Below are 13807 nucleotides of genomic sequence, written 5' to 3' on the forward strand. Positions count from 1 at the left end.
GCGTATAAACTGAAAGTTGCGCGTTTTTTATGCGCGTGATTTTAATGATATGTTGGCGTCCGAAACTCCACAGGTAACATGCCTCATAATGTAGAAGTGTTAGACACTAATAACTACAAACTACGATAACTTGCAGGTGTATGAGGTGGGCAGGAAACTAAACGTAGCCCTGATCGCACAGGACTCTAATGCAGTGCAAATACAAATAAGAAAAGCAACACTGCGAAGGAAGATATTCGCATAAGGTGAACAATATTGGACATGGTATCAGGATGATGATCACAAGACCATGATCACAGCCACCGCATCAGCAAACATTAATCGATAACCACTGATACGGACTACATACTTCCATATCTAGATTTTAATAATCCCTTGCAGGTATCATCCAACAAAGTCGCGTAAACTACCCAAGAAACTTCATTAAAACTAATGGAGCGAGTTCTTCTGCGTGGCCCTTTTTCGTTAAGGGCAGAATAACTACTCGAAATGAAAAAGGTCTGAGATCCAATGTCGTTTATAGAAAACCTCAATGAGTGTCTTGGTGAATCGTGATCGCAAATTGCACAAAAATATAAGCGAGGAAGGGGACAGCTCATATGAATTGCTTGGATGCAACGTTATGTAAATAGAGTTTCAAAGGGAGCTGAGAATAACCCGAAGAAGTCCCATGGAGCTAAAAAAATAGGTGACGTCAATTCTTAGGGGGAAAATTCTAAGCAGTAACGAAGTTCCAGCGGCGACAGCGAAAGTAGAGGTTTGCAAGACTGGACGCGTACGTGAATAAAACTAGGCAAGGCAAGAATGTTTTAGGCTAAATTGCATAGAGAAATAAGTTGCGCAATAATGTCGCTGCACGTACTCAGAACTTCTGGCTCAGACTGGCAGCTCAAAATGTTCAAGCGAATGATTCTCCCAGTAACTAAAGCGGCTACTTCCAGAGCTTGAATTTGTAGCAGAAGCGCATACCATTGGTGCAATATCCGGGCCCGTTTACGTAGAGCTTCACGCGCAGAGCACAACAGTTGCGATTACAGCGAATAGTCGAAACGGCCTGCCGGCATCCGTCAAGGTCATTGTAGTCTAGGCGACGCATGACCCGAAGTCAAACCGGGCAACCCCGAGTGAATTTGACGTCAGTGAAAAACGAAGACGGATGTTGTATACTTCTCCGAAATTTCTCAAGGAAATGCCTCCACTGAAGAGGGTACGATGGTGCAGGACACCTGCTTGGCCAAAAACCAAAGAAACTTAACATAACAGAGCGCGGCTGTAGGCCAGTTGGTTATTTATGAATTTGGGAAATTCTCGTGCTTTGTTGGCGGTATCTTTCCAAATTTCCGAAGAAACGCTTGCATCATGGATAGAGAAACAGCGTGAAGTGGGGAACCTTGCGTGGATGGATTTAAATCGACTCCTGTATGCAGGATAACAAAGGACGCAGGCTTTCAGTGGTTCAGAGCAAAGATTTTGCTTGTCTATTCTGTACAGACTGAAGACGAGTCGTCTATGTCACACTATTTTCGCAGTGATCACAGTTTTTCGCAGTGGATTGCACTGTGGTCGCGGACTTTCTGAACTAAATTTCTTTTCATATCAGATTGGCCTCTGCGTACTATTATATACGTTGCGTGTGGACTACAATGCGGAAAATACGGCACATCGCCACTTCCTCACAAAATAATAATTAAGCTATTCAATTGGACTTATAGAGATCGATGAGGATTTTATGAAGCGAGAAAAGACGACTTCTTGCTCTACCTTGCCCACTGACATCATTAATGTAGCAGCACACGTATGCGTGTGCGCTGCGATAAAATTATTTTCTTATGTTCTCCGTTGTCAAGTCTATTATTCTTTATCCGAGTACTGGCCAACACGGTTTGTGTTTTACCTGGACCCACCTTTGTTTTTTTTTGTGTGTGTATACATCAACAACCTGCGTAGCTTGACATAGTCGGATAGAGTTGACGAACTATTGGTTTACAAGCCATATTACTTATTCTTGCTGGTTACGAAGCCACGTTATCTGTCTAGGCCCTTCGTTATTACCTTACCTCGTTTCCCGCAGCGAAATATTACCATGGGCTGCTCTTGCATAGTGAACGTTTGCGGGCTTTTTTCTTGTCTGCTACAGCGTTGACTAATTTCATACTTGTACTGGAAGCGAAGTGAGCGACGAATTGCTAAAGTTATGTTTGGCGCCCTCATATGAGAGCTACTAATTGAACCGCACTACGGATAACAGATAGCTTCCTTGTAGTCGAAGATGTCACTCATAATGGCATAAATTCCCGCTGTTTACTTCAAGTTGAGTATAAGAAATGCTGAAATACTATGCTATTGTTATTGCGCTACTATCCGCATACATATCTATAAATGTTCGTTTACTCGCATATACATTTATATGGTATATGAAAGCCTGACATGCACTTATAAATGTGAACAACTTATCGGACATTCATGTTCGAAAGGTATTGCGACACCCTACAAATGCGTGGGACAGTCAAGTGGGCATGACTCCCATTTAAAATGCGATCCATTTAACAATTTTTAACAGGCTTCCTGCATGCTTTCAGTGATATTGTCACTTAGCAGGTTTCACTTTCTTTGAGTGAAATTCACTAGAGTGAGAGACTCAACTGCTGGTTGTCATTCTCACAGTAAAAAAAAATTAGGTTGGCCAAACGCAGCCACAGCAAACACACTAGAGGGTACTCTTGAAATTTCATAGCGTGATCTCTCGCTATGGCTTCAAAGCGTCAGTCATATTTACCAAAATGCTACTATCATTTCTTCTACCTCCATTTTTTAGGGGTGCTTATGGCCCCACCCCGCCTGAATCGCCGGACATTTAGAATAAAGTTTTCACTCGCTCTTTCACTCGTGTTAGCTCAAATTCCCTTCTCCTGCACCTGTGTCAAACCGTCTGGAGCCACCTGGTGTCAAACTCACTCGTGTTAGCTCAAATTCCCTTCTCCTGCACCTGTGTCAAACCGTCTGGAGCCACCTGGTGTCAAACTCCGGCCAAATATATGAAACGATGGCGGCGGCCGAACTTCTCTATCGTCACGCAAAGCAACATCCACAAACGAAACTTTTTCTGGAGTTGCTTGGTTCTTTAGTTGGTTTTCTGCAAAAAGAAATCATTGGCGCAATATGTTCTTGAATATCGGCCATGAATGAGTGCAATAGCACTCGTTCAAGGTTAAAACTACAACGCAAATAGTGGGGGCAAAATGGAAAGCGAGTAATGAAGCTTTGACCTTGAAATTAAGCAATAACTAGCAAAAAGAGGCGGTCAATAATGATAACAGAATAAATATCTCTCAAAAAAAAAGTTAAACGAGAGATAGGAAGAAATTCTGCATACGATTAATCTTGCCTCTTTGAAAGCAGCCAAAGAAGCCTCTACAAACGCTCCACAGGCACAAATATAAAACGAAAACACCGAATTAAAAGAAAGTAGCACGCTTTGCATGAGTCAATAAAGGTTTCTTTCTTCTTACGAGGGATATAAGAAGCTGTACAAGGCCACCAGTGGTGCTCCAGAAAGATGGGAACAATAAAAAGCGAATCAGCCCGAAGAAGAACAAGGAGAAGGAGAGGAAGCCATATTGTGCTGCATTGTTCCATCTCCTTACGCTTTGGAATGACCGTGCAACCCCTTTCGCAAGAAGCCTCACAGTCCCGGAAGAATAATAACGCCAGGAAAACTTCGAAGGCCGACAAGTAAGACATCGCGCACAAAGGCACAAAGAAGAAGGCTAAAGCAAAAGGTCCCAAACATGGAAAGCACCACACTACCACAGCGGAAGCCGCTGAAACATGTGAGTGCCTGCAACAATTTTGTATGCAGTATTGTAGCTATTCAAAAATTTTACTTCGTCGCTGGTTTCTACACGACAGCGCAGTTCAAAACAACGTGATAAACCACATTTACCCGGCGTGGAAAGCCAACGCAAGATGTACTGGCCAATGTTATCCCTTATTTACTTGCCCTTATTTACTTAACTCCCTCGCTCTAGTGGTTCCGTGCCTGTGATGATGCGTACACCCGATGGAGTGATAACACGCTTAATTTTCGGCCGTGGCAATCGCATTTAGCCAGGTCGTGAATACAAGAACACTCATGTATTAGGCTTAGGTGTCCTCCCAAGTGGACATAATTATTCGTGAGCCCTTTACGGCGACGGCTTTCGTAAGCTAGGTATTTCTCTGAGCCGTTACATTCCGATGAATCTGTTATTAGTCAATCAATCGATCGACCAATCAGTCATGTTTGTCGGGTCGATAGCCATTTCGTTTAGCATTTAGTGGTGTGTATCAGGAACGCCGCTAGAGACGCAAGAGTGTGATTTTTTTGGCATACATCGCCTGCATTATAACCTTCTCTAAATAACAGCCCCATCGGCATTCCAATCAATCAAGCAGTCTCCGAATCAAATAATCGAATCAATTTCAGTGGCCGGGGCCGCAAGAGTTCACCAGGAAGCAACGGTGCCAAAACCAGAAGAGGAGGTTCCATCAACTCGACCGCCAGCAGACCTGACCTGCCAGGCACTTCCATCATCAACCGAAATGCGAGTGGTCGCGTCTTCGCGACCTGCAAGTGGGCCCTCTTCAGACGAGCTCCAAACTGAACACGTCACAGTGCCTGTGACGTCACCAGCGGAAATGACCGAAGGAGCTGCGGACCATGCGTTGCCGCCAACATCGCCCACAGGGGTCGAAGAACAGCCCGTCGATTCCCCACCGGTACGCTCTTCTGAAACGAGCCAACTATGACTACTGTTTCACCCTGGTAATTGTTCGACATTTAGACAGGTGCAGCTGACAATTTGCAGCATAGATTCCTACAATTGCTACGGGGCCTGGAGTCAGTGCAGAGCTCTTCCGTCAGTGCACGCAGCGTTGGAATTATGGATAATACAAGAATATTCCTGAGCTTGGTTACCCTGGCTTTAAACGGCTTTGGAATTTCGCATGTGTATCCCCTTTAAATGTACATCTTGTAATAATGCTGGAAACGGGGACGATTAGGCACGCGGTAGTACCCAATTGGCTTCAGGCGTTGCGAAAGAAATCTCAGTTTCGACCGAAAGGCGAAGCACCGATTGCGATAGCAATATAGTAGATAGCCATACGAAGTAGGGATAGTAGTTTTATCCGCCATATGAACTACTAATCATTCGCTTACTAGCTACATTAACAAGCATTGTTTCACGCGCGCGCAGGCAAACTTGAATACATCTCACTCGATGACCGCGGACACTCGCTGTCAAAACACTGGCATGAGGAAGAGCGGCAGCAGATGCGAGCGAAGTGACGTTTGTGCTGCCTGTAGACTCGACGTGATTTAAGCGGAGAGAATACGGTGCACACGAAGCTAACAGTTCTCGGCTTGCCCAAACTCTATGTTCATCCCAAATCATTTTCAATAAAGGATCCGCGCGAACGTGCTCACCCATGTCATTCGCAGCCACCGCCATAGTAGAACCCCTTCTCCCTAACTCGGTATCTTACGCGCGGTGGAAGAAGGCGCACTTCCTCCCCCGCATACCTCCATTGCGCGTGCGAGATCAAGCCACCATCCTAGGCTCACCTTCTCAAGTTTTCCATCGCATCTACAGCATACGGCACGTAGGCACGGTGTTACAGCACTTGTGCTTTGCGCTGAACATCACGGCGACGCCGACAATTGCACAACTTCACGCCGAGTGTCCATTTCATTGTTATCGCAATAATTTATATTTGATTTTAATTTTATAATGGGATAGCCAGAGGAATAAGAGCAGACGACGTTTGAAATTTCATGAACGAAGGCTACTAAAATTCCTGAGCTACTACCAATCACTCTCAAGATAGCTAAATGCAGTGCAGGAGTTGATAAATTTTTGTTGGATGCTCTGTACGGCATAATGCACTTCACCATAGAACGGCCTTGTTTTACAGTGTAGGATCCCGCACGCGAGAGAGAACATTTTGTGTGAAAACGCGCTTTTGTGGCACAGTCTCTTTTCTGGTGCAAATGTGCGCGTACTGCTGAAGGTCCCAGACAATTCTAATACTCTGTATTTGCGGCAGTGACTAAGGCAATCGTTACGAAGGCGTGGCTGGTTTATGGTGGCTACGTGTTATTTCGTACCCATAATCTGTCTATAAATTCAAGTTTATTGAACTGTTTTTTTAAAACTGCATGACGCGCAGTGACCACGCAATGCGACGTATCAGATTGTGTACCGGCATGGCAGTGGAGGAAACCGGCGTAACGGAACTAACACCGAATTTCTTATGAAAGTGCTTTCTATTTAGATTTCCGCTACCGCATTATCAAAACAAGCTTCGAAGCTAATTCTTAGGAAAGGAATGGCTTCCACTTGCGAGCATATCTCCTTTTATCGTAGGCTAAGGGAAATGTATCTAATGCATCCAGTACTTCAGCAATACGTGCGCTTGTGCTCCATTCCTATGGCGAACTTCGTCGAACGCGTAATGCGAAGACGTGGGTTAGTTCCCCACCTGCGGCAAGTTACATGCCACAGTTACATGTTATTTATTACTGAAATAAGTGATTAAATTACAGTGTGCGTTACCTAGTAAACACATTAATTGGTAAACTACAAAATTACCGAAAGCGTAATTAGTTACAAGTAATTCATTCGGTATAAGTCTACCCTCTCGTATTAGGAATCTAGCAGATTCTCTGGTGCTATTTTTTGTACTTTTAGGGTTCGTGCCATGTCATAGTGTCTTTTTATCACTTCTTATATAAAATATTTCAGTCAAGCCCTGCAACAGCATGCCAGACAGTCAGTCATCAAAACACCAACATCTTTCTTTTCAGGAAATCGTGTGACATACTTTCTCCCTCTCTCTGTATTCTTGATTCCATAGTGTATGCTTTTTTTCCCTCTTCTCTTTTTCCACGCTGTTCTCGCGCTCCTCCTGTTCCATTTCTTCTTTCTTCTCTTCCTATGTTCAGAGACTGTGTGAGTTTCTGATTGGCTCTACTGTTCTTGTTATTTTTCGGTGATGAGGTGCTTCTTTGAAGGAATCATTTAAATGTGTACATACGAGGTGCTGCAACCTCGGTGATTTTAACTAAATACAAGGCTGCTTGTAAAAGCACTAAAGGTGACTTCATCGATAACAAAAGCCGACAATCGTTTTCGGAAGACAACACAAACTCAGAGTTCCGTTAAACTAACATTACACTTGAAATGCCTGAAGGATGGTAAAGGCACGTGACATATTAATAAGCTAGGGAGTGAATGGCGAGTTTGCTCGGTTGTCAACGGGTAGCAAAGGAAAATAATGTCTTGAGCAAATACCGAATTCATCAGTTAGTTGAGATGATAGCCTTTGAGCAATCCAGTTCCGGATGGCGCAAACCCAATGAGGCAGTAGGCGCAGGTGACTAGCCACATACGCGAGGTCTACATGACAATGCGCTCGACTTTCACCTTGCAGTCGTGGAAGTAGTCATAGCGGGGCGTCCCAGGCTCCAGAGTAGACAAGCACCAGCGATCTTGTGGGAGCGATTAGCGTCCAGGCCCAGGTAGCCGACAGCCCAAGTTTTCGCGCCTCGTCGCCCAGCTTCAGGAGAGCCGTCATGGATGTGCAGACCACAGCTTGCTGCAAAGAAGGTGCCAGGTCATCGGGAAGTGCTGAGCTGGCTGGGTAGAGACCCTCGCGAGCGTAGGTCCTGGTGCCCCTCAAGCTCGTATCTCCACACCCTAGGCACCGACGTGTCTCCTCCGCTCTCCCTACCGTCTCTCCTCTTTCCTTTCTTTATCTCCTTCTCCGTTTGCACCTCGAGAACTTGGCCAACTCACGCTTGTTCTTCTTTTGTTCTTGTTTTTTTGTCCCGCTTGGCACGCTCGTGGTAAACACGCGCACCACGTCGTCTTTGACATCGTCTATTGCTGTCGGCCATCTTGCGCACCATGCTCACGTAGTTTCAAGCGCTTTAAGTATCACAAGTATTCGCACTATTCGAACGTTCAGCCTTGCGTACCTTCACTCTTCAAGTGTGTTCAATTTTTCGGAAGACCACTCCTCTGTTGGAGTCTGTCCGGGCTCGTGTAGAAGCAGGGATGGCGTGCTCTTGGAGTGTTTGAGCAAAGGCTCTTAAAAATGAGGTATTCTTACTCTAAAGAAGTTTCCAGCATTTCATTCGCTCTTTGTGTGTGCGGTGTCACATTTTCCTATTGTAAGCTTTTTTTTTTTCTCATTCTCATTTTTTTGCGCAGGTGTTCTTTATTACAGCCTGCTTCAGCATGTGTACACGAGCCGGCCCAGTCAGGGCTCTGACGGGAGACTGCAACAAGGCCGTCCGCAACTTCCCGGCTTTCGCTCGAGCCTTCCAGTGTCCCACTGGTTCACCCATGAACCCAGCGCTGAAGTGCCTTTATTTAGACTGAGCCACAGAAGCTAACTACGGCTGTTGCGACACAAGTATGCTTTCGCGACATGTCTTCAGTGTCTTTTTCGCATTGTACATAAAGCCCACTGATGTTATATGCGCATAATTTAAACCCAGTCGTACTGCGGCAGAAATTTCCCGGCATGAGTTCTGTCGCAACACTTTTGAACGATTGTGATCACCCAATTTAGACGTACCTTCACTGCCACATATTTTTTTGGTTTTAGAATCATGCCTCTTGCTTAAAATTGTCACTAACTTTGTTTATCTCGTCTATCCTTGTCGATGAATTGTCGTTATCGTTTGTGGAACGTTTTAACAGGTCTACATTGCTAGTGCACAAAACTCAAAATACAGTGACGAGTCATAGTACACTAAGGTAGGTGGACCATTATTGAGTAATTATGAGCCAGAGGATGAAACACGCTAATTTTTATAACACTATACAAAGGATGGATGACCGATGGGCATCCATATTTTTTTGTGTCTATTCGAATACCATAGTGCGTATTTTCTTGTGTGTGATTTTTTTACCTCCTCAACCAGCGACTTGACAGCCTGTCCCGAGAAAGAGGTATCGCCTATATGACGGTACGAAACATAATGCTGTAGTTGGCCATACTCTTGCATGGAGGTGTAGACGTAGAACAGCCCGTTATCATATCATGTTGTTCAATTTCTTAATAAACTGGAACCCTGATAGCATCCGGCTCCCTTTTCTCTTTTTTCTCTACTGTGCCCTGTAATACTCGCACTCTTCTTTTTTTTGGGGGGGGGGGGCTCCCAATTTTTGGTAGGGTTCCCAACTACAGTAATCGGATGATTGCTTCAACGACACAAATTTTGTAGCCACCAAATGTTTCGCCATTTCAATTTCAAGATCAGTTTTTGGCCATGTAACAGGCGCCGCGGAGATACGCCAAAGATGCTTGTCATTTAAACGGCGCCCTTGCGCCATAGAGAAATCCAATCATCATCATCATCATCATCATCATCATCATCATCATCATCATCATCATCATCAACAGCAACAACATCTAAATGACCCCTGAAGACTTGCCGTACAGCTTCCCGAGTAGGCGAGCTAAATTTAGCCGGAGCGCATAGCCACAATAGGCTGCGGTAGCCACATTTAAAGAACCCACCTCAGACCTTTGAAAATTTCGATTGCGCCAAACCGTGTATTGTCTTACAATCTTACAGCTATCATAAGCAATGACTATATCGTGTACATTTGCTTGGTGGGAGGTACACATTTAATGATAAAAATGCGAGACTATATACATTATTTAAATATTCAAGCAATGTGCAAACACTAAATGTCAGCATACCTAAATAATTTGTGTGAGAAAAAACAAACAGTTTGTCAACGACGTTTGCCTATACACAATGTCAGTTTGTGTAGCCGACTGGAAAATCGAAAAAAAGTTTTGCCTACAAGAACTACATAAACCAAACAATAGACTACCCGACTTCATTTCCATAAGAAAGGGATCATGCAAAGATCCATAAACCTAAGGTTATCCATGCTACTTGTCTAAATCGGGGTTCAAACAACAGCGCCTGCAGCAGTCTGAAGTATTTGTGGCACCGGAACAAGCTCAGAAAAAAAAAAACAGTTGTGACCAGAGCAATGTTGCGCAATCTGCACGAATGCAACAACAACGGTTTCAAAGTTTATCGAGTGGCGCAGCTGCACTTGCTCACAGACTTAGCGAGGATTCTAAGATAAAGAAACCGAAACTTTAACCGCGACAAGGGGACGATTCCACGAAGAGCACCACGAAGCGAAACGGTGTTACCCCATTGAAAGCGCGCGCAGAATGACTAACTTCAGTGCTGCGTTAAAATAGGCCGTGTGTGCACAAAGGATCGGTAAAACTGATTATTTCTGCGAGGCTGAATTAGCCGAGTCTCTTAGCTTTTCCGCATGCTATACATGTGCCACCGTTCGCTTTCTGGGTTCATTTGCGTAATGAGTTGCAGGCACTGAACGAGCAGGAGACAGCCCTGTTTTATCGGGTTTTATTGCCGATGCAGGTGGGCGGCGCGGTGACCTGCGCAACAAGTGTAAGCGCCCCGGTGATTTGGCAGCGTGCCACAACGAATGGGTTAAAACACTAAAACAATTCCTACGATGCATTACAACGGGCAGTCATAGCGAGCAGTTCTGGAAAGTTGGTGGCCCGAATCAAGTTATTCAATATCCTGAACTTTAATCCATGCCCCAGCGTTGTGATTAAACCAGGCCGATTATACACAGGGAGAAAACGTAGCTAAAGGTTGGGCTTCAGGCTTATTCGGGAAGTGAATAAGGAGAAGTGCGAGTGGGTGGAGCCAGTCTTGCTATGAGAGCTTCATGTGTGAATCTTTATATCCTGAAGAGGGCTTCTGTGTGACGTCAGCTCCTGGCTGGTCCCATGAAGTAGCCGAAGGCCACTACCGCCTTAGGACATTCCTTATACCACTTCTGCTGCAATCAAAACCTTGGGGTCTGTACCTGCGTGTAGACGAAATGATTAGCTGTGCCTGGCGAATAGCTGCAGCAAACAAAGCTAAACCACAATATGGAGTGATTGTAGTACAATTCAGTGTTTCTGAATGGTCACGTCTGCTTGCCTCAGTTGAAATTAGATATAACCGCGTCACCAGGGTCGCGCTTTGTCACTACTTCGCTTTCCTGCCAAAGATGAACCTACTATGCTGGCATGGCAGCGCAGCTTTATATATATGAACTGCGCGCTGATGTACCTACAGTAAGAGCATGGCTTGGGGAATTTTGAGCTCTAGTTAAATTTCTTTATATGGGAAGATATTGTGCATGCACATCCATCAACGCCAACTTTCCTCTGTAGCAGGTGAGGACTAATAGCCATGGAATTAATGAGACACCAGGAAAAGAAAACTGCGAGTAGTATGTAAGGTTTAAATTGTTTGATAATATCCGATTCAACATAAGCGGATGTAATACCATAAACAGATAAACCAATAAAGTAAGCTTCAGCTTTCCATGGTCGTTTCCGTTCAAGTACCATACATCACAATAATTTCTCCATGTCCCAGATGCAATGGATGATTCCTAAAATGACTCGAGGCAGAGAAAAATGGGACGAATAATTTTTCTTGAAGCGTCATGAAAAAAGCGCGAAGGAGCTTCTCTACTATTCTTAGTGTTCATGCTTTTTATAAGCCAGGTTAAAAGACCCTTACGTAGCCAAAAATGGCAAGTGTCTTTCTTAGCACATCATCCTTGTTTTGTATGATATTCTTTTGGTCAGTAATTATGGCCTATGCCTGCAAAACTTCCACACGTAAATTTGCTATCGCGGTTTTTTTCTCTCTATAAGTGTGATGTATTGATCAGCAAACTTGAAGTTCAAAATGAGCATCTCCGTAGTTTTAATTTAAGTAATATGATGTATGTATTTCTACAAGTGAGTATCTGTTTTCTAGGGTGGAGAGCTTCTAGGGTGGAGACGGAACTGTCTCGTGACTAAGAGCCGAGAAAAAGGACAAGACGCGCGAGTAACATGGTTATGCGCGTCACAGATCACGTGGTAAGGAGGAGTATCGTTGCGGTGGTGGAACACCTAGACACTGGTGGCGAAATCACGTGGTTGAGGGCTATCACAAGTTACGCGGTAGAGTGAGTGGGCCGGGATAATCAGTCAGCTCCGGCGGTGCCGCGATACCACGAATCAAATTATTAAATAAATTGTCAAAGAACATTGCGAGTGCATAATGCTATTGCATTACAGTCACTGATAGGCGACTTGGTCACCGGTGATTTTGCTTGCTTTATTCACCAGCTTCACACAAAATCTATTTCCATTTCACTGTTTTCAAAACTAATTCTATCCAGGGGCCTCATTTCGAATATGTTCAGCATCAAACAGTTTTGCAATAGATAACAGACCATTCTGGATTTCTTTTGCACTCAGCTTTATTCAAGCATTCTTACATTATGGGCGCAACCTATCTGTTGTGTCCGGTCATTTCAAGAAGAATAGAGCGTTCTTAAACAGGGTGTCCTAGCTAACGTTAGCCAAGCTGTTTAGTGCGACCAAAAAAAAAACGATTTAAAAGACATGGTGCAAGATGCTATCCTAAAACCTGAGGTGCTCGGTTGCGAGTGGTCTGACAACCGAACACCGTCTTATAATTTTATCTGGCACTGCGTTTTTCTAACTTTCTTTTTGGTGAACAGATTGGCTAACGTTAGATGGTACACGCGGTATTTATTCAGACATCCGTTTACAGGCGAAGAAGAATAACTTATTTTCTTTGATCTGTTTTAACATAAGAATTAACGGACGGGCTACGAGGGAGGCCGTATAAATATAGGGCGACCTGGCTAATCTAACTAAGCTGTGAATCATTAAAGTGCAACCAAAGTACCGTGAAGAAGCATTGTAGCCTACCGCTAATATGGCGACGTGATCAATAACGCCGGAAGCTGAAACAGCGACTTCGTGGCCCTCACGGAAATTCCACTACCACAAAGCAACCACGGACAGTTCCGAGTCTTAAGAGAACGGCGATGTTTATGGCCTGCGTGGATCCTTATTGTTCAATCTATTCTATCATATTTTTACACCCAGATTCTACAATATCATCAGCTTTCAATGTATGCCACGTTTTACGTGTGCGTCGCACAACGGTAAGCATTTTGCGAATTGATTTTGCTATGGCGAACTATCAGCTACGCGCGGAGATTAACCTACGCCACCGAGGTTTCAGCCAAATCTATAATGAATCTTCCTGTGGCACGTTTTACGTTATACATAAAACAAACGCGTGGTGTCATCAGCCTATACCTCCCACTGAAATCACTTTCGACGGGAACGGCGTAATTACATAATCGAAGAGAGCTGAAGCGGCATGGCCACTCGGCAGTGCGGATCGAATAAGGTCACGAAGTGTAGCCTGTTCTTGCACAAGTACGACATGTATGTATGTATGTATGTATGTATGTATGTATGTATGTATGTATGTATGTATGTATGTATGTATGTATGTATGTATGTATGTATGTATGTATGTATGTATGCATGTATGTATGCATGTATGTATGCATGTATGTATGCATGTATGTATGTATGTATGTATGTATGTACGTACATATGTACGTATGTATGCATGTATGTATCTATGTACCTACGTATATATTTCCTTGCATGCAGAGAGAGAGAGAGATACTCTTGATTAGAAAAACAGATTTTCGCAGGCAGCTATACAACCGCTGGCATGCTACTCCGTTTAGGGATGGAGAATGGGGTTAAGGGATTCTAGAGGAAAGTGGGGAAAAAATAAAATAAGAATAAATGTAAAATGAGCAAGTGGACCTGATACTAACCGTTACAGGTGACATAGTGGGTA

The 13807-nt window shown here is 44.1% G+C and overlaps 1 long non-coding RNA gene across 1 annotated transcript; it reads left to right on the plus strand.

The window, feature by feature from the left end:
* The first annotated feature begins 1749 nt into the window (after positions 1-1749).
* LOC140213169 (uncharacterized) lies at positions 1750-9130 on the plus strand. The gene is made up of 3 exons (XR_011890136.1): positions 1750-3830; positions 4466-4758; positions 8256-9130. It is a non-coding gene; the product is annotated as an uncharacterized lncRNA (long non-coding RNA).
* Positions 9131-13807: the final 4677 nt, after the last annotated feature.

This window comes from Dermacentor andersoni, chromosome 9 (assembly GCF_023375885.2).
Source record: "Dermacentor andersoni chromosome 9, qqDerAnde1_hic_scaffold, whole genome shotgun sequence".
NCBI classification, from domain to species: Eukaryota; Metazoa; Arthropoda; class Arachnida; order Ixodida; family Ixodidae; genus Dermacentor; species Dermacentor andersoni.